This window comes from Amblyomma maculatum, unplaced genomic scaffold (genome assembly GCF_055883805.1).
Source record: "Amblyomma maculatum isolate TAMU_Amacu unplaced genomic scaffold, ASM5588380v1 scaffold_24, whole genome shotgun sequence".
Classification (NCBI taxonomy): domain Eukaryota; kingdom Metazoa; phylum Arthropoda; class Arachnida; order Ixodida; family Ixodidae; genus Amblyomma; species Amblyomma maculatum.
This window is the reverse complement of record NW_028146749.1, coordinates 1,988,647-2,014,637: the sequence shown is the minus strand read 5'-3', so window position 1 is coordinate 2,014,637 and position 25,991 is coordinate 1,988,647. Positions and strand designations below refer to the sequence as shown.

At 48.1% G+C, this 25,991-nt stretch overlaps 1 long non-coding RNA gene across 1 annotated transcript in view; it reads right to left on the bottom strand.

Moving 5' to 3' along the window:
* LOC146170986 (uncharacterized) overlaps positions 1 to 25,991 on the bottom strand; it is a 58,505-nt gene that overhangs the window by 18,885 nt on the left and 13,629 nt on the right. The gene's annotated exons all lie outside the window — the stretch shown is intronic.

The window sequence follows — 25,991 nt, the reverse complement described above, 5'->3', positions numbered from 1 at the left end:
AAAGAATCCTCTTTTCCACGGGTTTCGCAAGACGCACGGACGTTCGTGTGGTGGACGGGCGTTCTACATGTGGTTACGACGCCGCGATGAAGGCAGCGAAAGTTGGCCACGGAAATACGACTGCCACCCCGCCGATAGCACGCAGAAAAAAATAGATGTAACCCCTCGGGTGACCTCAGCAACGAGTTGTCCAGGGAGAACGACTGAACGGTATACGGTGGGTGAGACTGGGTGACCGCTTTCTGGTAAACAACCTACCCCATTTTTTTTATTTTTTTTGTTGATCCCGTCCAAGAAGCTCAGAGAAAGCACTGCGATTCTGACAGTGCTTTTCGTTCCAGGCACCTACGGTTCTTCTGTCCGAGTTATCGTTTCCATTTGCAGAACCGTCTGCTTCTCCATTGCACTGCCGTATTTTTGATGTACGCGAATTAGTGGGTGAATAACTGCGTATTACGGACGTGAACACAGTTTCTAGGCGCCTTTGCACGCAGCAACGCCACTGACATTCCTAGTGTACTGGCGGCATCACCACTGCCCGCAGAAAGAGCATATAGATAGGGAAGGTTGCGCGCGATTACGGAAGATGCCGCTATAAGCAGAGCAGGCGCTGCTGGCTGCCCAAGTGGTCGAGCCGCAATCAAAGGGAGACGTGTTGTGTCTGGCCTCGGTTTCCTGTCCGGAGTTCGGACACGCGTTCAGCCACGTCTGGCACGGACGACGGCTGTGGCGAGATTCTCTTGATTTTCCCTTCTGCATCTGTCTATCCCGCGCAATGTCGGTGGTGAGTGCTTAGCTACCACGCGTTACTGTCGCCTCTGATGTGCGAGGATTATTCGATTCGTGCGCCTTTTGTGCGCTCCTTGGCTGCTTGCAGTCCATAACCACAAGCAATTGTGTTTTCTTTGTCGAAGTTCAATCTGGTGATGTAAAATAACCTTCGTTTACCACCTGTGACCTTTGGGGCGACGTTCCTTTCTGACCAAACGAGAATAGCACGTATGATTCCATCTCGTTACACTTCGACTGCTGAAGCACAGAGAATATGGCAGTGGCGTGCGTTAGCCGAGGAAAAGGGTGCCCTGTGTTCGTGCGGGAAAAAGAAAGCTAGAGATGGGCAAGACGGCTCACTTGAACGCTTCACTTACATCTGTAGAGGTGAGTGGGTCGCTTAGGAGGGGCAGGATCTTTAAATATATATATATATATATATAGAAAGGTCTAGGGTGGGATCATAGGGGAAGAGAACGAGAGAAGGAAACGAGCTTGAAGGTGGGCGCCATTTAAGGAGCGGAGGTAAACTCTTAATATAGGTATATCTGTATCAGTGGCGTAGCCAGACATTTTTTTTTCGAGGGGCGTGACGCTGCTGCTCAGCCTCCTCCGTATTGAGATACCTGTCATCAACTTGTCACTTCTCAACTGCGCCATATATTCTGCATGCCGGGATGCAAATATTGCACGAAAGAATATATACTACCGCCCGGGGCTTTCTTCCATCGAGTATCCTGCGCATGTATTGTTTCAGACGAAAATAATTTGTTTAATTTAGCAAATGCGAAACTGAAAATTTATCATAGCCAGTTTTCCAGCCATGCAATTAACATTAGTTCAAATATGTAGTCTTCCTAAAGGACCCACCGGTGAAATGGTTGCCTGCACTCCCTCCAGTGTGCTTATAACTTTGATTATAATGCAGCATCTGCAATAAACTGGAGTGTTACGAACAGACCAGGACTCCCAGCAGACCACATCGACAGACTTTCCATCGGAGCATACATGGCGGCTAAAAACACCGAGATTCAGTGAGAACAAGAGGCCCGGCAGGGACAAGACAGCGCGGCGTCAGAAGATCGAGTTTGGCCTGCGGAGGCTGCTCATGTGGGATTACGCTCCCTCCTAGGTTGTTTTTTCTCCACGCATTCCATCTCTGCGTGCTTTGTGAGCTTCTCTGATAGTATGACTTGTCTCCTTTCTATGGTCCGATGAACTATTTCAGAAAACGAAATACACGTCTCGCTCTTTTTATTCCCGCCGAAATCTCTTTTTGAGCGTGAAAAAGGCATACTGGAGACAAAGCCCAGATTGATTTCCGGTTCTGGTGGTTATTTCGGTCTGCGGTGTATGAAAGTGCGAAAAAATTTCGTGAGGGGTTGAGGCCCCATAAGCCCTCCCCCTGGTCAGGCCCCTGATCTCTCTCTCTCTCTTTATATATATATATATATATATGTGTGTGTGTGTGTGTGTGTGCGTGTGTGTGTGTGTGTGTGTGTGTGTGTGTGTGTGTGTGTGTGTGTGTGTGTGTGTGTGTGTGTGTGTGTGTGTGTGTGTATTAGGAGCTTTAATAGTAAAAAAAAAAGTAAAATCAGTTTTGGCTGTCACGTGCCACAGCAAGCGGAGGTATTTAGCATCAGTTTCTGCCTGCGGTTGTGATGCAGTTGCGGTTTCTGCCTGTTAAGACGACTGAGGAAGGTGCTACGAAAGAACGCGGAACATTCGAATCCTTTCGCTCTGCTTTTCTCCTCTCCGGAGCATAGCTCCGTTTCGGACACTAAAAAAGCACCGCGTACCAAGCACGCTTGGAGTACGACAACATTGGCCTCGATCCCCTGACGCCCAGCCTCAAAGGCATCAGGGGAGGATGGCCCCGAACCGTCCCGTCGAATCCAGGTCGCCTGGTTTTCTGCTGCTCATGATGGTGACCTGGTATCCAGTCTTTACTTTTTGGGTGGACACCATGATGGTGCCTCAGCTGGAAAACACAAGATAAAAGAGAAAAGGAGGGGAGAACTGATACACCCGGCGCCCTCGCATTTGAATATTTAGCGCAGTCATTAAGGAGGCGTTGGATGGCACAACGACAACTGTCGTGCTTCTGCCGGTGCGTTTGGCTCGAACGGCAGTTGTGCGACGAGCGCGACGGGCATATGGCCATTATCTCCCTCCTCTTACCTCCCACTGACTTCTTTCACTTCTCTTCCGATCAGATTATGTATAATAGTTGTAGTCAGTGCTCTCTGTGTCCCCTTCTATCTTCGTCCTCCGTCCTACGCGCTATTTCATCAAAAGAGTAAACTACATGCTCGATTGTCTTTTGAGATACGAAAGACTCCGTCTTCAAATGGTGTTGTGGCACCAGCGAACAATGCACGACCGATGAGTGCCATGAGCCATCGTTCGAACAGCAGCATGGCAATAAATGGCGACATTCTTTGCCAATTAAGGCTTCTTTACTCCCCCTTCAGTGGCATCGGGTGTCACACTATATTACGCATACAGAGCCAAAGGGATTGCCGCGGACCACACACAGCGGACGAGTACGAGTACCGGTCCCCACTAGTCGGCATGGAACGAAAGCGTAAAACTGCAAGACAAAAAAGAAATGTTGGTTGATTTGAATAGTTAACCAAATGCGAAGTAGGTGTGTAGCACTGCTTGACCGTTGTACTTCAGCACGTCAAGCACGGCGAACTTACGTCGCAGTGCCAGACGGCCCGGCTTCATACATTGCGAAGCGAAGCAAGCGCGCGGCGCAACCGCGTCGTCAGCTTTCCTTGCACCATCTTCAGAAATGAACGAAAACAGGCACAATGTACATACCTCTTTACAATGCACTGCTCTGCGGCCGAAAGGTCTGGGGTGAGATTACAGGGGAAGAGAACGAGAAAGGGAAACGAGCTTGAAGGCGAGCGCCAGTTAAGGCGCGGAGGTAAGCACAAACAGCTTCACGACACGGCGAGCGCCTTGGAGCTGAGGTCCAGGGAGCACCGTGCGTGCACGTCTGCTGTCCGTGAAACGGCTGAGGAGTGACTGATGCGAGGGTAGAGATGTCGAAGTTGAGGACGCGCGAGTGACACACGACTTCCCACTCCGGAGTAACACACGCTTGTGAAACGTTGCCTAGTGACTGCCGCCACGTCTGCAAGTGACACGCCCCTCTATAACTGTCTTACTCTCTCACTAGGTGCATCTACGCAGCCGCTGCGCCCCCTCAGTGTTAAGTCGCGTGATGCGGGCGTCGCCACTTTCCTTACCTCCACGGAGAGACGGATGGAGAGAGAGAGAGAGAGAGAGAGCTGCTGCAGCTATGCGGCCGCTCCGCCTCATCAATGCTGAGCCGTGCGACGCGCGGCGCGTCACCACCTTCTTTTTCTCCACTTCAAGTTCACGAAGAGAGAGAGAAAGAGTGAGCGGCTTCGGACAGACATCACCGAAAACCGTGATTGCGGCTAGTAGTCCTACGCACTAAAAGTGCGGGCACCAGCAGCATGGTACCCGCGGGAAGATCCGAAGGCAATGGGTTGGTTGTGACACTGAAAAGGGCGGTATAGTGGCTTTTTCGCTTTGCGTTTTGAAAAATCTCACCCGGCTCCTACAGACAAGGCTTACTGAACGAGAGAGAACCGGCTTTTCAAAATAACCGTCATTTCAGCCATCTAGCAGATCTCAATCCATAGAACCACCTCATTCGCTCTCAAAAAGAACGGCGCACTCCGCTCAAAAGACAGCCGAGGGCGAGAACAATACTACGAATCTTGCGAGAAAGGACAGAAGGTTGCTTTCTCGCATCGCTAACAGATGGCGCGCAAGTCGCACCCGCCTGTGACCGAAAGGTTCAGTGAACGAGAGGATCAGTAACCTGCTCTTCAAAAGATCCGATGGCTCCGACCGCTCCGATAGCTCTGACCACTCCGCGGCTCAGACCCTCCGGATCCGACGGCTCCGGCGGATCCGGCTCCGACTTTGCGGAGCCAAATGGCTCATCCGCTCTTTGAAAGGAGCGGCTTAGAAGATCCGACTCGCTCCGGAGCGACCCATCCCTAAAGAAAGCGGCTTAAGTCTTCAGAATTCGTGGCGGGTTGGACTGCTTCGTTCTTTAAAGTGCACTCTTTTACGTCTCGCACTGAAATAACTACGGTGCAGAATCGACACTGCGCAGCAGATGTCGCCTGGCACTGTGGAGCTTTCTCGGAAGCATGGCGGATCGTCCCTGTTAGTCCTCGCGCAATCGCGTCAACTTCTAATGGCGCGTGGACTTTTGGTTCCTTTCGCGACTCCGATAGAATGTCAGCTCGCATGAGCGCATCGACTGCACGATAGCCCATTTGCATGAATTAGCTCCGATTTTTGGCGGCCGCTGTGAGCGTTCGTTTCGCTGCCCATCCGACGCACGCGCGCACAGTTGCCGGAGGAGGCGGAGGAATGGTGGTTGGGGTGATGTGACGTGCGCCCCTTTTGCGGGCCGCCGTGCACTGCGCGTGGTCGGACTTGGGGACGACGGATGTCACGGCCATATGCGCTGTTCGTTGGGCAGACTTTATATTCCGATCCCCTCGCCCTCCCCACAGTCCTCTGGCAGCGGCGGCACCCCACCCGCCGCGATGCGGATGAATGGGGCGGGCCGGTGGCAACGGCAGCAGCCGCAAAAGCGAGGACGGGGCGGGCACACCCGCTGCCGCATGCGCGACCTTTGACAAGGCATCGGGGCGAGTCGAGACTTTTTTCTTGCTCCGTTCTAGCTTTGGAAAGCGTCTCGTTTTACTATGGCTGGAACGTTTCCTGCTCTGCACTGCGGCCGCTACCCGAGGCCCACACAGCTCCGGTGCGGGAGTACTTCGCCTCCTCCCACACCCCTCCTCGGCCTGTTCCCTCCTCCGTCGGGATTTTTCGGGAGGTCACGCCAAAAGTGCGGCTGCGCACCCCCAACTCCCCTGGCCGGGACCCGGTCAGCTCTGGATGGACTAACGAGAGCGCGGTGCGCGCGCCAAAAGAAAGTACACAAGGCCAGTGCGGTGTTCTTGGTCTCCGCATTATCCTGCTGCCGATTTCATTTTTCGCGGCGTCCGTTTCTGCGGCCTTCCGCGCTTTGCTTTTGTAACGTAGCTTGCAGCCTGTTTCCTTTCTTTCTTTTTTTTTTCGTTTCTGCCGGACCGGTCGACGCGCCAGGCACACAGAAGAGCCGTAATCGAATGAGGAGTGTGCCCGAATAATTAATTGTTTTATGAGCGCGGACGTGAACGAAGACAAGTCCGGGGTGCGGTATCGTCGCGAGGAGGTTGGAGGTATCATGCTAACGAGATTAGCCGTCTATTGAATTGGGCAGCGGAGATAGCGCCGGCGATGTGATCAAACTGTCTCTGGCGAAACAAAGGAAAAAGAAACTGCGGATCCCGGCCGATCTCGAGTATACCTTTCGAATTTCGTTTTATGTTTGTGTCTTTTCTTCGTTTTCTTTTCCTTTTCTACCGGCTGATTTGCTTTATAGCTTTCTTCTTTTTGAGTACCGTGCTCCTCCTTCACATCTGCATTCTGTCGAGAGTGGAATGGTAATGAAGAAACGCAGATAACTTGAAACAGTGTAAATTTTCTCATGCTCTTTTGCGGAACGCGCAGAAGGATGTACTCTAAGAGCTGAGAGCACATAATGTGGCCTTGAAGGAGCATGTAAATAAAAAGTAAATCTACTCTGACACGACGGCAGTTAAGAGAAGGAAGATTCAATGGGGTACTCTTGGTGGAGCGAGAGGAGGAAATTGAGCAAGGAAAGCGATATCGAAATATCCGTAAATTTTTTTTGCCGTACTCTGTCAACCTTGTTCCAGTTCAATTTACAAATGTCACTCCAAACAACCGACGCGTACTCCAAAAGCGGCAAGCATATGGACAAGTACAGCTTTAGGAATGGAAGTGGAGTACGGAACTCTCTCGAAAGTCTGCAGACGAATCCGAGTGTCTGCATAACCCGCTGAGCAATGCGTTTAGTATGAGAGGAGAAGCTGGAGGGTGCGGTCAAAAAGTACACCAAGGCCATTGATTTCATCAACCCTATCCAACAGCACAGAATTCACAGAATAATGGTAGAGAAAGCTGTGCGTTTTACGATTAAATGAGACAACCCTAGTATTGGAAGAATTGAGGGTAAGTCGATTCTTCGCACACCAATCAGAAAAAGCAGATATGTCTGACTGCAACAACAAGCAATCTTGAAAAGAATGTGTGACCTTGAATATTTTTATATCATCAGCATAAAGAAGAAACGAGGAGTTCTTGATGACGGAGGAAACGTCATTAACAAAAACGGAGAAGAGAAGCGCGCCTAATACAGAACCTTGAGGAACTCCACTGGTTGCAGGATAAACTAAGGAAGTCTGTCCATTGACACTGACAAAGCAGGAGCGATTAAGGAGATAGTTACGTATGAGGGCTACGAGTGAGACTTCGACACCAGAGAGTAGAAGCTTTTCAAGTAGTAATGAGTGAGTAACAACGTCGAAAGCTTTGCTCAACTCACAGTACACAGTGTCAACCTGCCCTCTCTGAAGGACTGCTGCAGAGCCATATGTCATAAACGTGACTAGGTTGGTCGAAGTAGAGCGACCCGACATGAAGCCATGTTGATTCGTTATGATGACATGTTTGAGATGGAAGGAAAGCACATTGTGCAAAGCTAATCCGAAAAGCTTAGAGGTTGCACATAGAAGAGAAATCGGACGATAATTAGAAACAGGAGATTTGTTTCCTGACTTGAAGACAGGAAACACGCGTGCTATTTTCCACACGCGAGGAAAGGCAGCATTTTTCAAACAGTTTTTAAATATAGCAGTCAGTACTGGTATACAAAGACACAACTGAAGGCTTTTATTATGGAGGCTGGATTGTCATCAGGTCCAGGAGACAAAGATGGTCTCAGACGCTTAAGACTCGCAGTTATTAACATCTCGTCAAAGAGAAAGGAATTAGATGGTGCACCAGATGGGATTCATACGGAATCGCAGTGTGGAGGTTTGTATACGTAGGAAAATGTTCACCAAAACTGTCGGCAACATCCCGAATTTCCGACCCCTGAGAGTCAACTAAGTTGATACTGGAATCCGATTTAATAGAACGCTTGCGAGCGTACCGCCAGAACTTACTAAGACGATTTGTGCCACTCCTCTCTAAAGACCCGCTTGCGTTTGGAAAGAGAACGCAAGCGGCGAAACTCATCTGCCCAATTGTCAAACCCGGGGCGTTTTGCTTTACGATGAGCCCGTTCCTTAAGTTTTAACGCCCGTTCTCAGTTCTCTGGAAAACCAGAAAGGAAACTTCCTACGAGTAGGAGTATGCAGAGGTATGTACTGATGCATACCATTAAGAACTATTTCAGTGAAGCGACTGACTTGTCCGTCGGCATCACTAATGTCATTTAAAAGGGACCAGTCGACAAAAGAGAAGAAATTGAAGAGACCGACATAGTCACCACGTGCATACGCGAAACGGGGCGAATTAATTCCCCGTCCGATCTGAATTAGTAGAGGGTGAGGCAGAGACAGAAGTAGTCACAAGAAGTGGAGGGTGAAATTTGTCACAGCGAGTTAGCTGTATGTCGGAACTCTAGACTCGAACACTTTCAAAATTCGATAGACTGATGTCAAGAATATTACCACAGCAGTTTTCAAGGAAATTGTGCTGCTGCAAAGAGTTAAAGGCTATAAAATCAAGTAGAGTGTTACACTTGCTTAATATGTAGTGATTATTGTGAGAAGAAGTAAATGAGTTCCAGTTGATACCTGCAGTATTAAATTGCCTAAAATGAGAAGTTTGTGTTTGCTATGACGAGTTATAACATGTTCGATTCAGAGCAGAACATCATCATAGGCTGGAGGAGGAAGACTCGGAGGAATGTAGAAAGCTGCAAGTAGAGGATATTCATGTCGATTTAAAGTGAGCTCAAGCCACATACATTCTTGAACAGTTTCCAGATCGGACCGTCGACCACACTGCAAAGAACTGTCAATAGCAATTAGCACTCCCCCTCCTCTTTGTTTTGGTCCTGTTTCAGGGCGGTCGCTTCTAAAAACAGAGTAATTATTAGGAAATAAATCACTGGAAGGGATATCGCTTGACAGCCAGGTTTAGGTAACTACAACAGCGGTGTAACAACAGGCCAAAACGCTAGAAAAGAATTCAGATTCCTTAGTCCGAAGACATCGGGTGTTTTGATAGTTCAGTTCAGTTCAGTCGTTCAGTCGTGTCCGACTCTTCGTGACCCTATGGACCATATCACGCCACGCTTTCCGGCCTCTCACTATCTTCCTAACATCACATAACTGACGCCAACAATCTGCAAGCTTTACGAAAACATTCTCGCCACTCGCTTATCGTGGTGGCTGGAATTCCATGATTGTTATCCAGAATCCCAAATTGGCTTCCGCCGCAAATAGGAACGGAGGACGGTCTTGCTACTTTGGCTGCTGACGTGCTTCACCACTCTCCGCACAGTCATCTTGTTAGAACTGTGATCGCTACAGATATAACAAAGGCATATGATAACATCATTCACTCAGCCATTCTTGCCTCCCTACAAACTCTTGGTTTTCCTCACAGGTTTCTCCTCGCCATTGACGCCTTTCTAACAAATAGAACATTCAGTGTGCGTGTCCATGGAAAGCCCTTTGGTCACTTCCCCTCAAACAGAGGAGTGCCCCAGGGCTCCGTTCTCGCCCCTACTTTATTTAATGTGGCCTTCATTCCACTTATTCGAGCCCTAGAGGCCATCCCTTCTACACGGGTGCTTGCGCATGCCGATGATATAACCTTATGGTGCTGTCACCCAGATACGTCTGTCCATCAGGCGGCCCTCCAGCATGCGCTGGATGTATTGACATTTCGCCTCCCTCCTTTGGGCCTAACTCTTTCGCATACAAAATCCTGTTTCATTCGAATTGGAAATAAAGCTGGCTTACGGAAAGCTCCCAATATAAATTTTATGATAGATAATACCCCAATTCCTCAGGTACAAACCGTTCACATTCTTGGTCTTCTTCTTCATTCCTCTGGGACTGGCACACCGTGGCTGACAGCCATCCGTAAGACCGCTCACGCTACTTTAGGTCTCATTCGTCGCATAGCTATGCGCTCTGGCGGCGCGCGTGCTCACACGGCCCGCCAGCTTGTTCGCTCTGTCCTCCAGCCACGTATAATATACCAGGTACAGTTTCAACGTCTCACCCGCAGACAGTGGGACTCCCTTGAGGCCATCAATCGTGAGGCTATGCGTGCAATAACGTACCTCCCCCGCCTAACACCCATACCAGTACTTCAGGAGTATGCCCAGCTAAATACGCTCCCTGAACTCGTTGATCAGCGGATGGCAAACAGAGCTCACAAACAGTCTTTACAACTACATCATTTAAGGACACTACCTCCATGGTCGTACTGCCAGCTCACGGACAATCGCCCCACTGCTTCCCCGTCGGTATCATCCGCACATCTGCCTGAAGGGTGCATATTATATACCGATGCATCACATACTGCAGAGCGAGGAGTTACTGCCGTGTATAGTCCCTCTCATCCGCATCTCAACACTCACGTGACATATACCGCGGATACGTGCACCCCTCTGGCACTGGAACTTCAAGCAATTCACAATGCTATACATTCCCTCCCACCAGTTCCTACATTCAATGCAGTTCATCTTTACACAGACTCTCTCACTGCCCTTAAACAGCTTAAGGCCGTTCGACGCACATTCCAAATAACACAGTCCATACATTTGCTATGTTCAAAGTACCCATGTCCTATTCGCATACACTGGATTCGCGGCCATGCTCGCGATCCACATAACATACAAGCAGATGCTATGACGCATATAAACACATCAGACGATCCACCACCTTCCCCTCTTCCCCCAGATCCGTTCCTGTCCCACGTTTCCGATTCGCAAGTTCTGCGCCACCGAACACGCGCTCTCATTCCTCCGTGTTCGCACCCTCTCCCCCGTAGTCTTACTCGGCAGGAGGAGGTGACAGTGCGCCGGATCCGGGCAGGGGCGGCTCTGACCCCATCTGTTCGACATCTATGGCGGGAAAAAGACCTACCAGTGACAGACAGGTGCCCTCACTGTGACACTCCACCTGACGTCTGCGATGTGCGCCACTTGTTGTGGACGTGTCCATCAACAACGCACATCAGTAACGGATAATCATGAAGGTGGGCCTGCGGTGGAATCGCGATAGTGATTATGAGAAATGGACAATGGACAATCGCTATACTGCCAACCTTCTCGAATTCATAAGCACAACTGGACTGCACTCCTTCTTTTAACTTTCTATCTCCTGCATCCCATTCCCCCTTTCTCAACTGATGCCTTGTGGCAAACTCTTCGAAAAAAAAAAAAAACTTCATCTGCAGCGCCTCGAGGATGCTATCTAACTATCGCGCGATTTCAACCCTGCCCATGATGACTTACGGAGTGAAACACAAATGTGGTAAAAGAAAACAATTGCAATTCCAGTTGGAGCCAGTAGGAATTCATCAGGGAACCAACTGGCATCAATCAACTGAGAATAGTTCCCTTAAATCAATTAGACGAGGTTAATTATCACCTGCGCCGTCAGAGTCGATGATTACTAATGTCTTGCGCATATGTCATACCATTTCAAAGAAAGAACGCGCGAAAATATCGTGTCTGCAGCCCGTGCCATTCGGAGCTAGAAGACGAAGTGCGAGAGGTGTGTTGTAGGCTGCGACGAAGAGAAAGAACAGGAACCAAACACGAGGAACCGTTCATTTTAAAGCGACCTGTACGATGTCGAAGGAGGAGACTTTTGGATTGGACCCTGCAATATGGGTTCAATCAGTCAGCGACGGCAGACGGCTGCCTGCCACAAGCACACTTTTTCTCTACGGTGAGCAACAGGGCGAAGCCAGCGTCGACAGCGGCCTCAACAATGCGGGCGTCAACTCGGCCCACCCCACCCCTGCGTCGCCCATCTGGGGCCAGCCGCGGAACCCATTCGGCGCACTCAGAGCAACGCCTACTCCAAGGGCAAGCGCTGAACACGGCGAGCCATTCAGCCGTTATGGACCTAGTACCTGGACAGCCTCGGAATGGCTTCCGCAACCTCGGGCTAGTTTACCAACGTCATTGCTGGGAGCTTATTGGCGCCAGCCCCTACCTCTTATGCCGCCAGCTCTTCCAAATGGACGAGCTTTCCGTGGGGGCATGAGGTTTCGGCCGTATGACCAGCGCGGGAGACTACACGACTTCCGATTTCCACAAGGCAACCAAGGCGTGGAGACGCAAGGAAGCCATGGTATGTCTGAGACATCTGAAAGGATATTTCATCAGACGTCGACGGGGAGCAGCCGTTATACCTCGCCACCACAAGAGACACGAAAAGATATACCAGAGGAAAGTGCAAGGGGCACCCGTGATTTAGGACGCAGGTGGGAGAACAGCTCTGCAGCTAGTGATTTGAGGGTTGGCGGAAGTGACAAAGACATTGAAAGTTCCAAGAAGAGAGACGAGGCAGTGTATGCAGCCATCGGCGCGGCAGTGAAGTCCTGGAGAAGGCTGGCTTCATATCAGAACAGCGAGCGTGAGCCGCAAGAACCCGCGAGGACGGCCAGTTGAAGATATGCATCAAGTAGTGGTCAAAGAAAAAATAATCTGGTACCACATCAGCAAAATCAGGCATCCATCTAGGGCACTAGAATCAAAGTTCACCATAAATAAGACTGAAATTAGGTGATGCTAGCTGGACTTGGCAAAATTAAATGATTCCTTGCAATGAAACCCCTGGACTACCTCTGCCATTTGAAGTCAGATGAGAAATCTACAGTGCATTCATTGAGTGGAGAAGCATCAGACACCACAACCAAGGCTGCGTGATTCGTGTGTTCAGAACTGTCAAAGGTCGAAATTAAGCTGTGACAAGTAACTATGCCTAATATGGAACTGATGTCTCGTGGTGGTCTAAAATCTGCCCACTTGGCTACATGCACCAAAAAATGTCATCAGGAAGATGGCATCTCTGAATAAGATTAGGCTTTCATATCCGAGGACGGTGATTACTGGCTTGCTGAATGTTTTAGTCCATACTCAGATTGGTACAAAGAAACGGAGTCCATTAAGTGGACGTCACCTGAAAGTGATGACGAAGACACAACTGTACTAAATTATAGCTTTCATACACTGCGGAATCTGCCAAAATTACTGTCGTGCCGAGACACTGGCTGGTACTTCATAAATTTTTTCTCCTTAGAAGCGTCGCAAGGAACAAAAGTTCACTACTGGCAACCACCTGTTCCAGAACCGCAGTCAGGGGGACCAAAGATACCCCGTCTTTACTGCTAGTACTGTTAGAACAGCAGTACTTTCAACACGTTCTGGCATTGACTTCCATGATGACTTAAGATGTGAAAAACTGAGCTCTTGCGCTGTACTATGTAAAGGACGTACAGGAGTCAATACAAGGGAGGCCAGTTCTGCTGAGGCGCACAAGTTTCTTAGGACTTTTGTGAAGTGCAAATATTCGTGGAACGGGCTACAAGAACTTGCAAAGCTTCTGCGGATGTTGTGAGGATTGGGACTATGCAGACATGCAGAGACGCAGGAACACCGGACTTGGTCATTGGTTAACATTTCTAGATTTTACATTTTGTCGAAACAGAAGCCTTGTATTTGTGTGCTTGTTCTCTCACTTCTGTGTAGCCGTTGTAGTGGTTTTGCCAGACTTTTGATATGTTGTGTTGTTTGACTTTAGTGTATCGCTTTACACTGCCATGACTCGTGATGAAGATATTAAAGTGCATGCATTATTAATCACAATTTCAGCTGTGTTGATGTTGTATCAGCCCTTAGCAAACAGTTACCTCATGTACATGCGTGGCATAATATCCCTGTGATGTGGCAGTTGCCTCTTTCTTCCAAATTGATCAATATTTATCGACAAGGTAAACCCTCTAAGCCTTCCGTGTGATACTCGCATATGTGCCATAAGACAACCTGCAGCCCTTAGAGGAGGGGTGTAAATCATGTCGAGAACGTGTTAGAAAATCGGATAAAGGTCCTCCAATTGAACGCTTTGTTTTCCGAAGTCTTTCTGCCACTTCTAAGAGCTAAAACCTGCCAGTTTGGATGAAGAATTGTTCGCAAATTAAAAAGAAAAGCATATTACCTGTTTAAGCACAGAGCATGCCCAACACTACTCACATGTGAACTGAAACATGAAGGATAATGAAATTTTAATATAAAAAATGGTTAGGTGGTTTAAAATAGCTAAGCGAGAAACATCGTGCAGTTATGGAATGCTTCATACGAGTTCTTGCCTGTCTTTGGTCAAGTTGTCGCTGGCGTTCGTAGGTGTCATGGGAAAGTTTCGCACCAGTGTGCTCTTTGTGTCGAGTGCTCGCTGAGCTTGGCGATACTCTGTGCCAGACATCGCAAATGATCCCTGGTTATAGTCTCCACGCCGATTCGAGAAAGCCTGAGGCCACAGCCTGTTACATGTATGTGTTAGCAGCTCTGTAGCACCCCTACAAGCAAACTTGTATGTTTGTGAGTGAACAGCCTGTGGGAGTACCTTTGTTTTGATTATAATGCCAGAATACATTGATGGAAGAAATAAACGCAGTTCGTTGTGAGCTGCCTTGCCATTGTCTTACCTACAACGAATTGGTGACAAGAACGAAGAAATGTGGACAATGAGATGGAAAGGAACAAAATGCAGTGCACCAAGGCAAGGATGAAGAAAGAAGACATACACAGATGAATCGAGGGGTTCGAAAGGGATGGCGAACAGTGGCTCGCTTATGTGGGGAGTGTGAAAATTCATCACCAACAATGTTTGCGCCGACAAGTGCCATCTTCGTCAGTTGCTGAGGCTCAAGGACCTATGTGTTGTTGCAGTATCTTTCCAAGCCCAAGGTGCCGGAAGACGTTGCTGAAAAAAGTTCTTTCCACCCAGGGCAATTACTTCGCTCCGAAATTGCTCACCCCCCCGCAGCGTTTCCGAATTAAGTCAGGTGCATTGTGATTTCTAGTTTGTGAATGATTACGTGGCAGCGCTGACAGGTTTTTCAGAATATTGCTTATATATGTAAGGGCTAGATAGAATGATTCGGGAGAAAATTGTGTGTTATTTCAACCATACAGCAATTCCGACCAGTCTTCTTGAACCAAAACCTTCAACCGGCTTACATCCTCCATCACGCAACCACAAGGGTGTGTTACCATTGTGAAAACAGGAATTACTTAACAACGCAATGCCGACATGCGAATACATGGTTTCACTGTTAGGAGGGACATATCAGAGCTGTGCACAATTGATGGGATACTGGAACGCCAACTAAAGTATTCGTTGCAAAGAAGAAGCGGGCGGCGCCGGCTCCTTGTGCTGCACATGAGGACAAATTATCCTGCCTGATGAGCTTGGCCAAACAATTCTTAGTGGAGCTTCTGTCCCAAAACACTTTTTGGTGTCTCATCATAACAGACGAACAGATCAATTGAGCGCCATGGATCGCCAAAAGCTAAGGAGGGTTGCCGCAAGCAGGTCCACAAGACCCCGCTATCTGTCATGGCTGAAGCGTAACTGAACAGGTCAGGAGTGCCCTAACGGTTTAGCTGTCAGGTAAACTTATTGAGCGCCAGATAACATTGAAGAAATTACATCTGTGTTTATGCGATAACCGAGTACTGGGAATTATAAAAAGAATGTTCCAACCAAAACAAATTTTGAATTGACTGAAAAACAAAGCACACATGACACGCAGCGCTGTCTTCTGATTACTAATATGCCGCACACGTAACGGTACAGTCGTGCAGATGCTAATGCTTATTTTAGCAATGTAGACGTTGTGAAAGTGCCTTTTTTTGGGCAATATTTACTGTTATGTGCGCAATGTTATTTATGTCAGCATCTTTTTATCTGTAAGCAGAGTTCATAGTTTTCTCAGTGCGTATATGCTTTGTACCAGCTACACCTGTGTAAGCAGCATCGGTAGTATATGTGCATACCATGCCACACCGAAATGTAACATTGTACATTTTTGTGTGCTATTTTAAGTTTATTTTGCCATCATTCACACTTTATTAAAGAAAAGTGTGGCATTGCAGATGGCAGGAACGCATTGCGCCTCGGCCAATCAGAACGCCGAAGAAGCGGAACACACTTTGCACACGACAGCATGAGCCATTAATAGCTTTCGTCTTAAAAGCGGTCTCCTTCATCCGGCTGCTGATCAGGCGAACACTAAAAGTGTGAAGCTGAACATCCGGGTGACCCACACGCATCCAAGCTATACACATACGCACCTGCTTTCAGGGCGCGCCGCGAAACGAAATTTTGTTCATTCGTGTGCTCCGTTCTATTTTGGGGGAACTAGTACGGGTGTTGCCTTCGGGTAGAGGCATCCCTGTGGAATCGGTGTCAACAACACGACGATCCCATTGTTCGAGTACAATGCCTTGCTTAGCAAGATAGTTACGTCGTTGGCGTGCCTACGCGCAGAATACCCGACAGTGATGGTAATGGAGTGGATGCTTCGAGGGCCTTTAGAGGGGTGTGGCGGGGAGGCCGGTTATAGGGTTGTAGAGCGCAAAGCTGCTCGAAATATTACCTGAAAAGCGGCTTCATGACGCTCGGTGCTACGCGCCTCGCCCGCAGCCGCGCCATGGACTCGGAGGAAGAGCCACTGAGCAGCCGCGCTCATGATGATCGTCGGTTGGCTGCACCCACGGTGTAGGAGTAGATTAGGTGAGAGAACGGCCGTGTCCAGCCCTCTGCCGAAGAATCCTACTTCTGAAGGCTGCCGACAGATGGCGTGAGCAACTGTGGCCCGCTGTTAAACGTTGTTAAAAGCTCTGGAAACAGTCATAACGAATAAGCAAATTCCGGACAGCTGGCGGCAGAGTAAAATGAATTTGATTGTTCCTGAAGCTCTGGGGTTTAGAGATACCAGTGGCTGGGTGAATGAACCTGAGGTGGAAGCTAGCAAAACACGATTGGAGGATTGGTGGCTCAAAAGCGGAGGTGACATAATGTTAGCAATGTAGAAACAAAAATTTAATAAATAGAATGATGGTTTAGTTAACCAATCTAAATCAAAAATTAAAATATAGGGAGTAAAATGAGCATGATAGCTACTGCTACCACCCCGTTTCAAAGGGGACGCTCCTATATTCCATCCATCCATCCATACATCCGTCCGTCCGTCCGTCCGTCCATCCATCCATCCATCCGTCCGTCCGTCCGTCCGTCCGTCCGTCCGTCCGTCCGTCCGTCCGTCCGTCCGTCCGTCCGTCCGTCCGTCCATCCATCCATCCATCCATCCATCCATCCATCCATCCATCCATCCATCCGTCCGTCCGTCCATCCATCCGCCCGCTCCGCGAGCGGCGCTATGGGTGCTGCCGGCATGCATTTGGCCCCACTGTGTCAGTATGCGCTTTTAAACCTTTCTCCTCTGGTATTTAGCTTTGGGGATGTAAGTAATGCTTTATATACAAGAATAATTTTACTTCGGTTAAAGTAGAGCGTCAAAACCAAAGCTAACACGGCGTTGGCGGCACGAGTGTTAATAAAACACACATTTTGTGTCGCATTGCACGCTTCACACTAAAGCTCAACCACATGAGGCGAGAATTCGCGGCCGCATGCCGCGCGACGGCGTCGCGCGTGAGGGGCTGAAAGGCGTCAAAGCATTGACGCTCGTCGCTGTCGCTCAGCTTCTGGGTTTTTAGAAAATTTCGCGTGTCTCCCGGAAGCAGCTAGCGTGGCAGCCAATCGCAGAAGGCTTTGGGGTACTGAACTTCCATCCTGGCTTTTTTGTAAGTGAAGTTTGTTTTCCTAGTCCGATTTGAGTGAAGAATCTGCAGACGCCCACTTCGTCTGATCCTTGCATATATGAACGCATCGATCAATTCAGTTCAGTCGTTCAGTCGTGTCCGACTCTTCGTGACCCTATGGACCATGTCACGCCATGCTTTCCGGTCTCTCACTATCTTTCTAACATCGCATAACTTCATAACTTCCTACCCCTTCTCCGGCGACCCTCAACCTTTCCCAGCATCAAATCTTTCTCCAGCGACTCCTCTCTTCTCATCAGATGACCAAAGTAGCTGAGCTTTAACTTTAGAATTTGACCCTCCAATGAGCAGTCAGGGTTTATGGTCGACAATATCGACTGATTTGATCTTCTGGCAGTCCAAGGAACTCTTAAGAGTCTTCGCCAGCACCACAATTCAAACGCGTCAATTCTTCGGCGGTCAGCCTTTTTCACAGTCCAACTCTCGCATCCATACATCACAACTGGAAAGACCATAGCACGGGTTATACGGATCTTGGTTGGCAGACTAATGTCTCTGCTCTTTACTAGGCGGTCAAGGCTAACCATTGCTCTCTTTCCCAGAAGCAGGCGTCTCCTAATTTCATGGCTGCAGTCTCCTTCCGAGGTAATCTTGGAGCCCAAGAAGAGAAAATCTGTCACAGCTTCCACTTCTTGTCCCTTGATGCTCCAGGACTTGATAGGGCAAGACGCCATGATCTTTGTCTTTTTAATGTTTAGTTGAAACCCAAAGTTCTCACTCTCTTCTTGTACGCGCATCAGAAGTTTCTTGAGTTCCACTTCACTTTCTGCCATTAAAGTGGTATCATCCGCATATCTAAGGTTGTTGATACGTTTTCCAGCAATCTTCACTCCAGCTGAAGACTCGTCCAGACCTGCCTTCCTCATGATGCACTCTGCATATAGGTTAAATAGGCAGGGCGACAGTATGCAGCCTTGCCTCACTCCTTTCTCAATCGGAAACCAATCAGTAAGATCATGCCCAGTTCTGACTGTGGCCTCTTGCCCTTCATACAGGTTCCTGAGGAGACAGATGAGGTGAATTGGAACTCCCATCTCTTGGAGAGCTTGCCAAAGTCTGCTGTGATCTACGCAGTCAAACGCTTTCGCATAATCAATAAAGCAGAAGTAGATGGGTTTCTGGAACTCTTGCTTTTTCCACGATCCAGCGAAGGTTGCCAATTTGGTCTCTAGTTCCTCTGCCCTTGCGAAACCCAGCTTGCAAGTCCGGAAGCTCCCGATCCACATACTGCTGCAGCCTACCTTGGAGGATTTTCAACATCACCTTGCTAGCATGCGAAATAAGCGCGATCGTGCGGTAGTTGGAACAATCTAATTGGCACTGCCTTTCTTTGGAATGGGGATGTAAAGTGACCTCCTCCAATCCTGTGGCCACTGCAGGGTTGTCCAAATCTTCTGACATGATGTATGCAGAATGTTAACGGTGTCATGGTTGAGGTTTTGAAGCAACTCAGCTGGAATGCCATCAATTCTGCTAGCTTTGTTCTTAGCAAGGCTGGCTAAGGCCCATTCAACTTTACTCTTCAGGATGCCCGGCTCGAGATCAGTAATCACAACCGTTTTATGTTGGGTTCGCACATTCGGGTCCTTCTTGTACAGTTCTTCTGTGTATTCCTGCCACCTCTTCTTTATCTCTGAGGCTTCAGTGAGGTCCTTGCCTCGTTTGTCCTCTATCACGCCCAGCTTAGCACAGAAGCTTCCTTTGATATCTTTGATTGTCTTATACAGAGCTCTTGTGTTTCTTAGCTGGCTGTTGTCTTCAACTGCTTGGCACTGCATGTTCAGAAAGGCATTCTTATCTCTCCTTGCCATTTTCTGAAAATGAGAAAACATGACGATGAAGTTGAAGGCCCATGATCTGCCAGGAAACAATGGGGTGGCTCTGAGAAGGACTTTTATATTGGCAGTAGTAAGGATTGCAGTCTTCTGCTTTGTGGCTATTCACTTCGCAGTGACAACACTGGTGTATACTTCACTAACACCTACTGTAGTTTTGACCATGCTGTCAGTTATTCTGAGAGCTGCGGCGGTGAGCATCAGCCAGTGCTCTAAGTTTCAAGTGTTCATTTGTAAAAGATGTGTTCTAGATCCTGCTAAAGAGTCTTGTATTATCCAATTGAGTTTCCAGAATTTACACTTTCTCTAGAAGCCCTCATTCCATTTAGGCATCTTTTCATTCTTTCCAATTAGAATTTTCAGTCCTAATTGAATTTCTATAATCAAATGTCTTCCAGTTTCCAGATGACCTCCCAGCTGGAACAAGTACTTAGGCCTAACTGCATAGTTTTAACTCTCTGTAAAGAAGCAATTTATTTTTGTTATGGGCTGCTAAGTTATGGTCATCTTACGGATTAGAATTGATATTCCTAATGAACATCCAAACTGAATGGACAATTGTTATGCATGGTGAAACTGGAATTCAAACTACATTTCAATGATGCATTGAGTGTGCGCTGGCTACGATGTTAAAGGAAGCTGGTGCATTTCGCTCCCTAGTAAAAATACACCCAAAAATATTAGATTTCAATAGGCTTTGCAGTTAAAAATTTTGCAACTAATTTCAAAGTCCAATCTGGAGTCAATGATTTCAATTCGAGCATATTAGATAGTCTCGAGAGCTAAATTAAATGTTTCGGAGAGCAACTCATGCACTTAGGTCCTGGACCCATTTACAAAGGAGCAGCAGACGTTAGCTGCAGAGTAGGATAAAGAAATTTACACATTATTTAAAAAAAAGTGCAAGAATTAGAGACCATATGTCTAGAAGATCTATTAATGCGAAAGTATTACTTCGCTATGTTTATTTATTTATTTATTGTAAGTACCTACAGCGCCCATGAGGCATAATTGTAAATGCAAAGAAGATATAAGGAAACTTGTTAGCAAGGTAACACAACACACTGATAGAACACTAAATGAATTCTCAACTAGTATAAGTCATAACATAAAATACATTAACACAGCGCTGGCAAATGCACAGATTTCACAGATTTCTGTCCGCACACCGCGTCCGCACACCGAATCCGCAGAACGTGTCTGCAAAATCATGTCCGCAGCAGTTGTGAGTAATTGAGAAGTGGTGGAGGTTAATGAGTGGTGTCAATCGATGGAGGGTGATGTAATGTTGCAGCAGCATCCGTTCTTTTGCATTGCTCCAATGCAGATTCTGCAGTGCTCTTTAACTTTACAACATTTCTGATTTTACAACCCTAAAAAGTGTATTCATAGCTGTTTTCACAATTTCAGGAATGCCTGTCTAAGTTCATTCAGTGAGACCATTAGGCTGTGTTTTATTTATTGTAGGTTGCACCAAGTGTGAAAGTGCGGGAGAAACCAGAGGTTGGAGTTTTGAGTTAAAAATGGAGTGGCTCTAAATTGCAGCAGTGCAATCGAGCAAAGAAAGCTTTTATTGTCCTGCCAAGAAAAATAGGAAACATGCAACAAGTGGCATTCATAGTTAAAGATAATTATACTGTATTCTGCACGGAGGTGTCATGTCGTAAACCGGCAGTCAATATCGGTTATGTAAGAAACACACATTTAATTTACTGAGAATTATCATTTTATTGATATTTGCTCTTGTGGTGCTTGCCCACATAAAACTGCAATACCTTATCTGTGGGGACTTGCATAATTAAAGGCAAGGACAGTACCACATCAAGGTAAAGCTCACTCATTGAAGAAATCTTTTTTTTATTTGCAGTGTTGTTTATGTGAATTTCCTATCTCAAATGAAAAAAATTCACACTAAGACTTATGCGAGTTTCTACAAGATCAATATATTTATTATAGATCGGTAGCCATCTCTTACATCATTTTCTTATTTCAGACTCAAAACAAAATAGTTTTTCTGTGTTTATTTCTTCATGAAATTGGACCAGGCAAACGATTTTTCAAGTAAATAATTTCAATGTAAAACAGTCTCATTGAGATCAAAGCCAGTAATAAACACACTATTATCAGCATACATGATGAGCTGAACACTGTTGTCAATATGAATTATGTCATTTATGTACAAATTCAGCAAAAGTGTGCCTAATACTCTTCATTGAGGTACTAAACAAAATATATAAAGGATGATTTGTTACGGTTCATCTGATTCCTTGAATGTGACTTGATTCAATTATTTCCAATACCTTTGCGAGTGCTGGTAATTAAAAAAAAAATCTCTACGAACGTGTGCTCCATGCTCTAGCAGATTTCATAGAGTTCCCCGATAGAATATTGAGCTTTTATATTAGCATTGCATGACATGTTAATTGGATGTGAAGCATGTTTGATGTTCACAAATGCATGCCATTTCCATAATTTCGACTCCCTTAACTGTACGAAATGTTGGCACAGAGCTGAAGTGTTGCCATTGAATTGGACTCCAAATTGTTGACTGGGGGCCAATATCCAAGTTGGAAATGGTCATTTCCGATTTTGATTTGGCCTCAACTGTTTTGTTAAACTTCGAACAAAGCCATTCTGCCGCGGTGCAATCCATCGCTACGTACGTGGTTCGGCTAGAGCAGCTCTTTAGACACAGAGAGCAATGACAATTTTTATTTAAGAAACAGCCAACAAAAGTGAACTGAAAACATGGCAACCGCTCACACCATACATGGTTACTATACAAAGGCACACTGCACTTGAACCTTGTCTAGGACGCCTAGCGCGTAGGATGCTTTCGTTAAAAAAAAAAAGAAAAACGGCGTTGTACATTGCATCGAATCCAGGTGCGTACACTTCTGGCTTTTCCCGTGCTCTCGAGTTAAGTGATCCTTGGATGGCGACTATAACCTTCGAAATGTGATGCATTTATAAAAAAAAAATACACAGCGGCACAAAGCCGCGGTGTATATTGTAGCCTATCGCGAGGCCTATAGTTTGTCGTCACTGCAGCACTGGAGAGAACGACGCTGGCCACGTGCTAGCTGCAGCATCTGTGGAATGCACAAGGTAAGTGAGAATTAAGCAGTGCAGTACTTTATGAAGCAATATTCAAGACGATTATGCAGTTGTTATATAAAATGTCGATACTTCCATTAACATCGCTGAACAAAGCCGCACCACACTGAGAATACTCTAGCTGTTAACCCTGTTGTATGGGCTTAGCGTTCGTCGCGGCAGCAGAGTGACGCTTGCCACGTGTTCTGCAGCTGCTGCACGAAGTCTCGGAAGAATGCGTGAGGGAAGCAGGTAATAAGCACTGTAGCACTTTATTAAAACAAATTTGACACGATTATGCATGCGTGTATGTACGTATAGCCTGGTAAAGAGGCCTAGCGCGCAAGTTATTTTGGTAGTCGCGGCGATTGATACGAAGCCACGTGCAACGTCGAGAGGGAAGAGGAGTACGGGAGGTGCAGGTCTGCGGTCTGCCAGGAAACATTGGGGCGGCCCTGAAAAGGGCCGTTTGGATGCGCAGCGACGTGACGGCGTGGCGAACACAACGCCCTGCACTTGTCGGCCCTTTGCCGTGCACCATAAACAGTGGTGCACTACGTCGTACACAGTGCCTAGTTATATGCTGCCCTGGATGCTGTAGCGATGCTTCTACTGTAGACATTTACGAGGGTTGCGGCGATGATCTTGGAGAGCTGATCGATGCCGCGATCCCTGACATGGGCTGCTGCGTACAAAGAAAATCCTTGGCCTCTTCGCAGCATACAGGAAACGGCGCTGTAAATGAGTAGAAAAAGTTGCATTATGAACATAGCGATTTGATGAATGCGCAACATATTACAAAACCTTCGACAAAGAAATCTGCGTTCTTGTACCTCAATCAGGGTTGAGAATGCGCACGGCAGACGTGCGCCTCCGCATAGCAGTCAGGCAGCGGTTAGTTGCCGACGGCGGATGTTTTCGTGGAGGTCTCCATAGCCGTGGCCGATTTTTTTTCTTTTTTGAACGCGAGGAGCGTCCATGCCACGAGCTGCTGCTGCACGAGGTCCTGGAAGCACGTGGGGAGAGACAAGCGACACAGCACTTATAAATAAGCAAAATGCGAGACAATTTTGCGCAATTTATACTTACCTTGACGGTGTTTGCGATCTCCCGCAGGTCGTCGCCATTATCAACGTCATTCCGCCCAACGTACAGCACGGATCGGCGTGCCGAAAGCGCATTCACGTAAACGTGCAGGCCCGCCATCGTCGAGCACCTCGGTGACCGAACGCGCCGGTGCCATGCAGATGCAGCAGCGAGATCCACAAACCGAATGCCGGAATGCCGAAATCGCGCGCGTTGCCAGAGCGGGGGGCACCTAACGATTCCCTAGAGCGTCTAGGGACGAAAAAAAAACAAGCAAACCCAATTTTTGACTACGTCACGTCCGGTTAAGCATCGAGCCCGACGCAAAAAACGTCACGCCAGGCCGCGGCGTGTCCCCCAATCAGCGTTTCCAGCCGAGCTACCCCTAAACGCTTCTATGTGAAACGGGGTAATTGGCATCTGGGTTTGCGGCTTATTTCCAGAAAAAAGCAAATACTAAAAGTTATTTGAAGTCACATCCGTCGAGAGAATCATTGCATCCTTTCCACTTTGGTTCTGGGCGCGCATGCGCAGTTCACGGAGCCGGCTCTCTGCAAGTTCAGGCATAGAGTTAATACAAAGACTCGAGACCCGAAATCGAGAAAAAACTGCTCTCTGTGGCGTGCACAATTTTCGCAGAAGAGAGTCGAAAAGCTGGTGATGATGATGAGTCTGAGGTCATTCCCTTCGTATCGGGAGATCAACGGGGTCCCCCGGATCAGACCAAAAAAAAAATGTAAAAAAATAATAATAATAAAAACAACAAAACATTCACAACACGCATACACATTGTCGCCACACACACACACACACACACACACACACACACACACACACACACACACACACACACACACACACACACACACACACACACACACACACACACACACACACACACACACACACTGTGCTGTGGCAGTCACTGAGTGCGATGTTCAGTCGTTTGGCGGTCATCGCCGAGTTATTTGCCACCACTTTTCTAGCCTAGCCTTCGTCGTGGAAACACTTCGACTTGCGACAGCGTTCGTTTTGTCGCTTTTGTCGCCCGCCTTGAAGCCCAATGCGCACAAAAGGGTGGCGCCATCTGCAGGAGACAACCCGACTCGCAGTGGAGCACCAGGTGTTTTAGGAGCTCCTCATGTCTCCCGCAAGCTCTGCAGGTGGCGGCTTGTGCCTCGGCGGAATCATCGAAGCGCCGGCGGTACACGAGTGTGCGCAGAGCTCCGGCGCGCGCCTCGAAAAGAAGGGCACTACCCCCGCTGTTGTCGTACAGGAGTTCTGGTGCTTGTGCGTGCGGTACATCTGGAGCGTTGATTTGGTCTCCATAGCGGATTGCCAGCGGCCGGTCTCTGCTGCTTGCAGCCGGGTCCGCACCGCGCGTCCGCTCTTGCGTTCAGTTAGCTCGTTCTCTTGGGTGGAATTTTCAAAGAGACTGTACTTGCAGCGCAACCGCTGTACCCGGGAGCACCGTCGCGTTCTGGTCCCCTTAAAGTAGAGGTACCGATACACTCGTCGTGTCCATCGTGAGTCGGGTTATATGCGGAGCCGTTCCTAGAATGCAATTTTGCTGCTTGCCTCTCTAGCTTCGAACGACGACCAGCCGAGGCCACCCTGGATTGCCTCAATGGCAACTCGCCCGTGACACCCCAGGGCTACTCGGCCAACTTCGTGTTGTCCGCGCTCCAGCCAAGCAAGCGTAGAGGCCGATATGCACACCACAGCATTCGCGAATGTCAGGGCCGGAACGTGCACAGCCTTCCACAATTCGCGAACTATTACGAATCGGCTGCATCCCCACAGGCACCGTTTGCACAAAATACAGCACGCTCGCTGGGAGGAAAGTCGCACGTGTTCTTCGTGTGCTGCATATACGTCTCCTTGGGCACTGACGTTAATGCCGAGGTACCTGTAGGTGGTGGTCTGGGGTATAGGCTCTCCGCCCAAGAGAGTGCTTCTCTGTCAGGGGAGATGCAATAGGCAGTAGCCACTTGCAGTGGCTAGTCTTGGATAGCCTGGGAGGCGCTGCTGTGCGCTCGCGGAAGCTAGCAGGACCTTCGGCACCCCGCCGGGGTGGCGCAGTGGTTACAGCGCTCGACTACTGTTCCCAAGGACGCGGGCTCGAATCCCGGAATCGGCGGCCGCTTTTCGATGGAGGCGAACAGCAAGGCGCCCGTGTGCTGTGCGATGGCAGTTCACGTTAAAGAACCCCAGGTGGTCTAAATTACCGGAGCCCTCCACTACGGCGTCTCTCATAGCCGGAGTTGCTTGGAACGTGAAACCCCACAAACCAACCAGGAGCTTTGGCACGGCTCGTGCTGCGCCGTTAGGCTTACGCC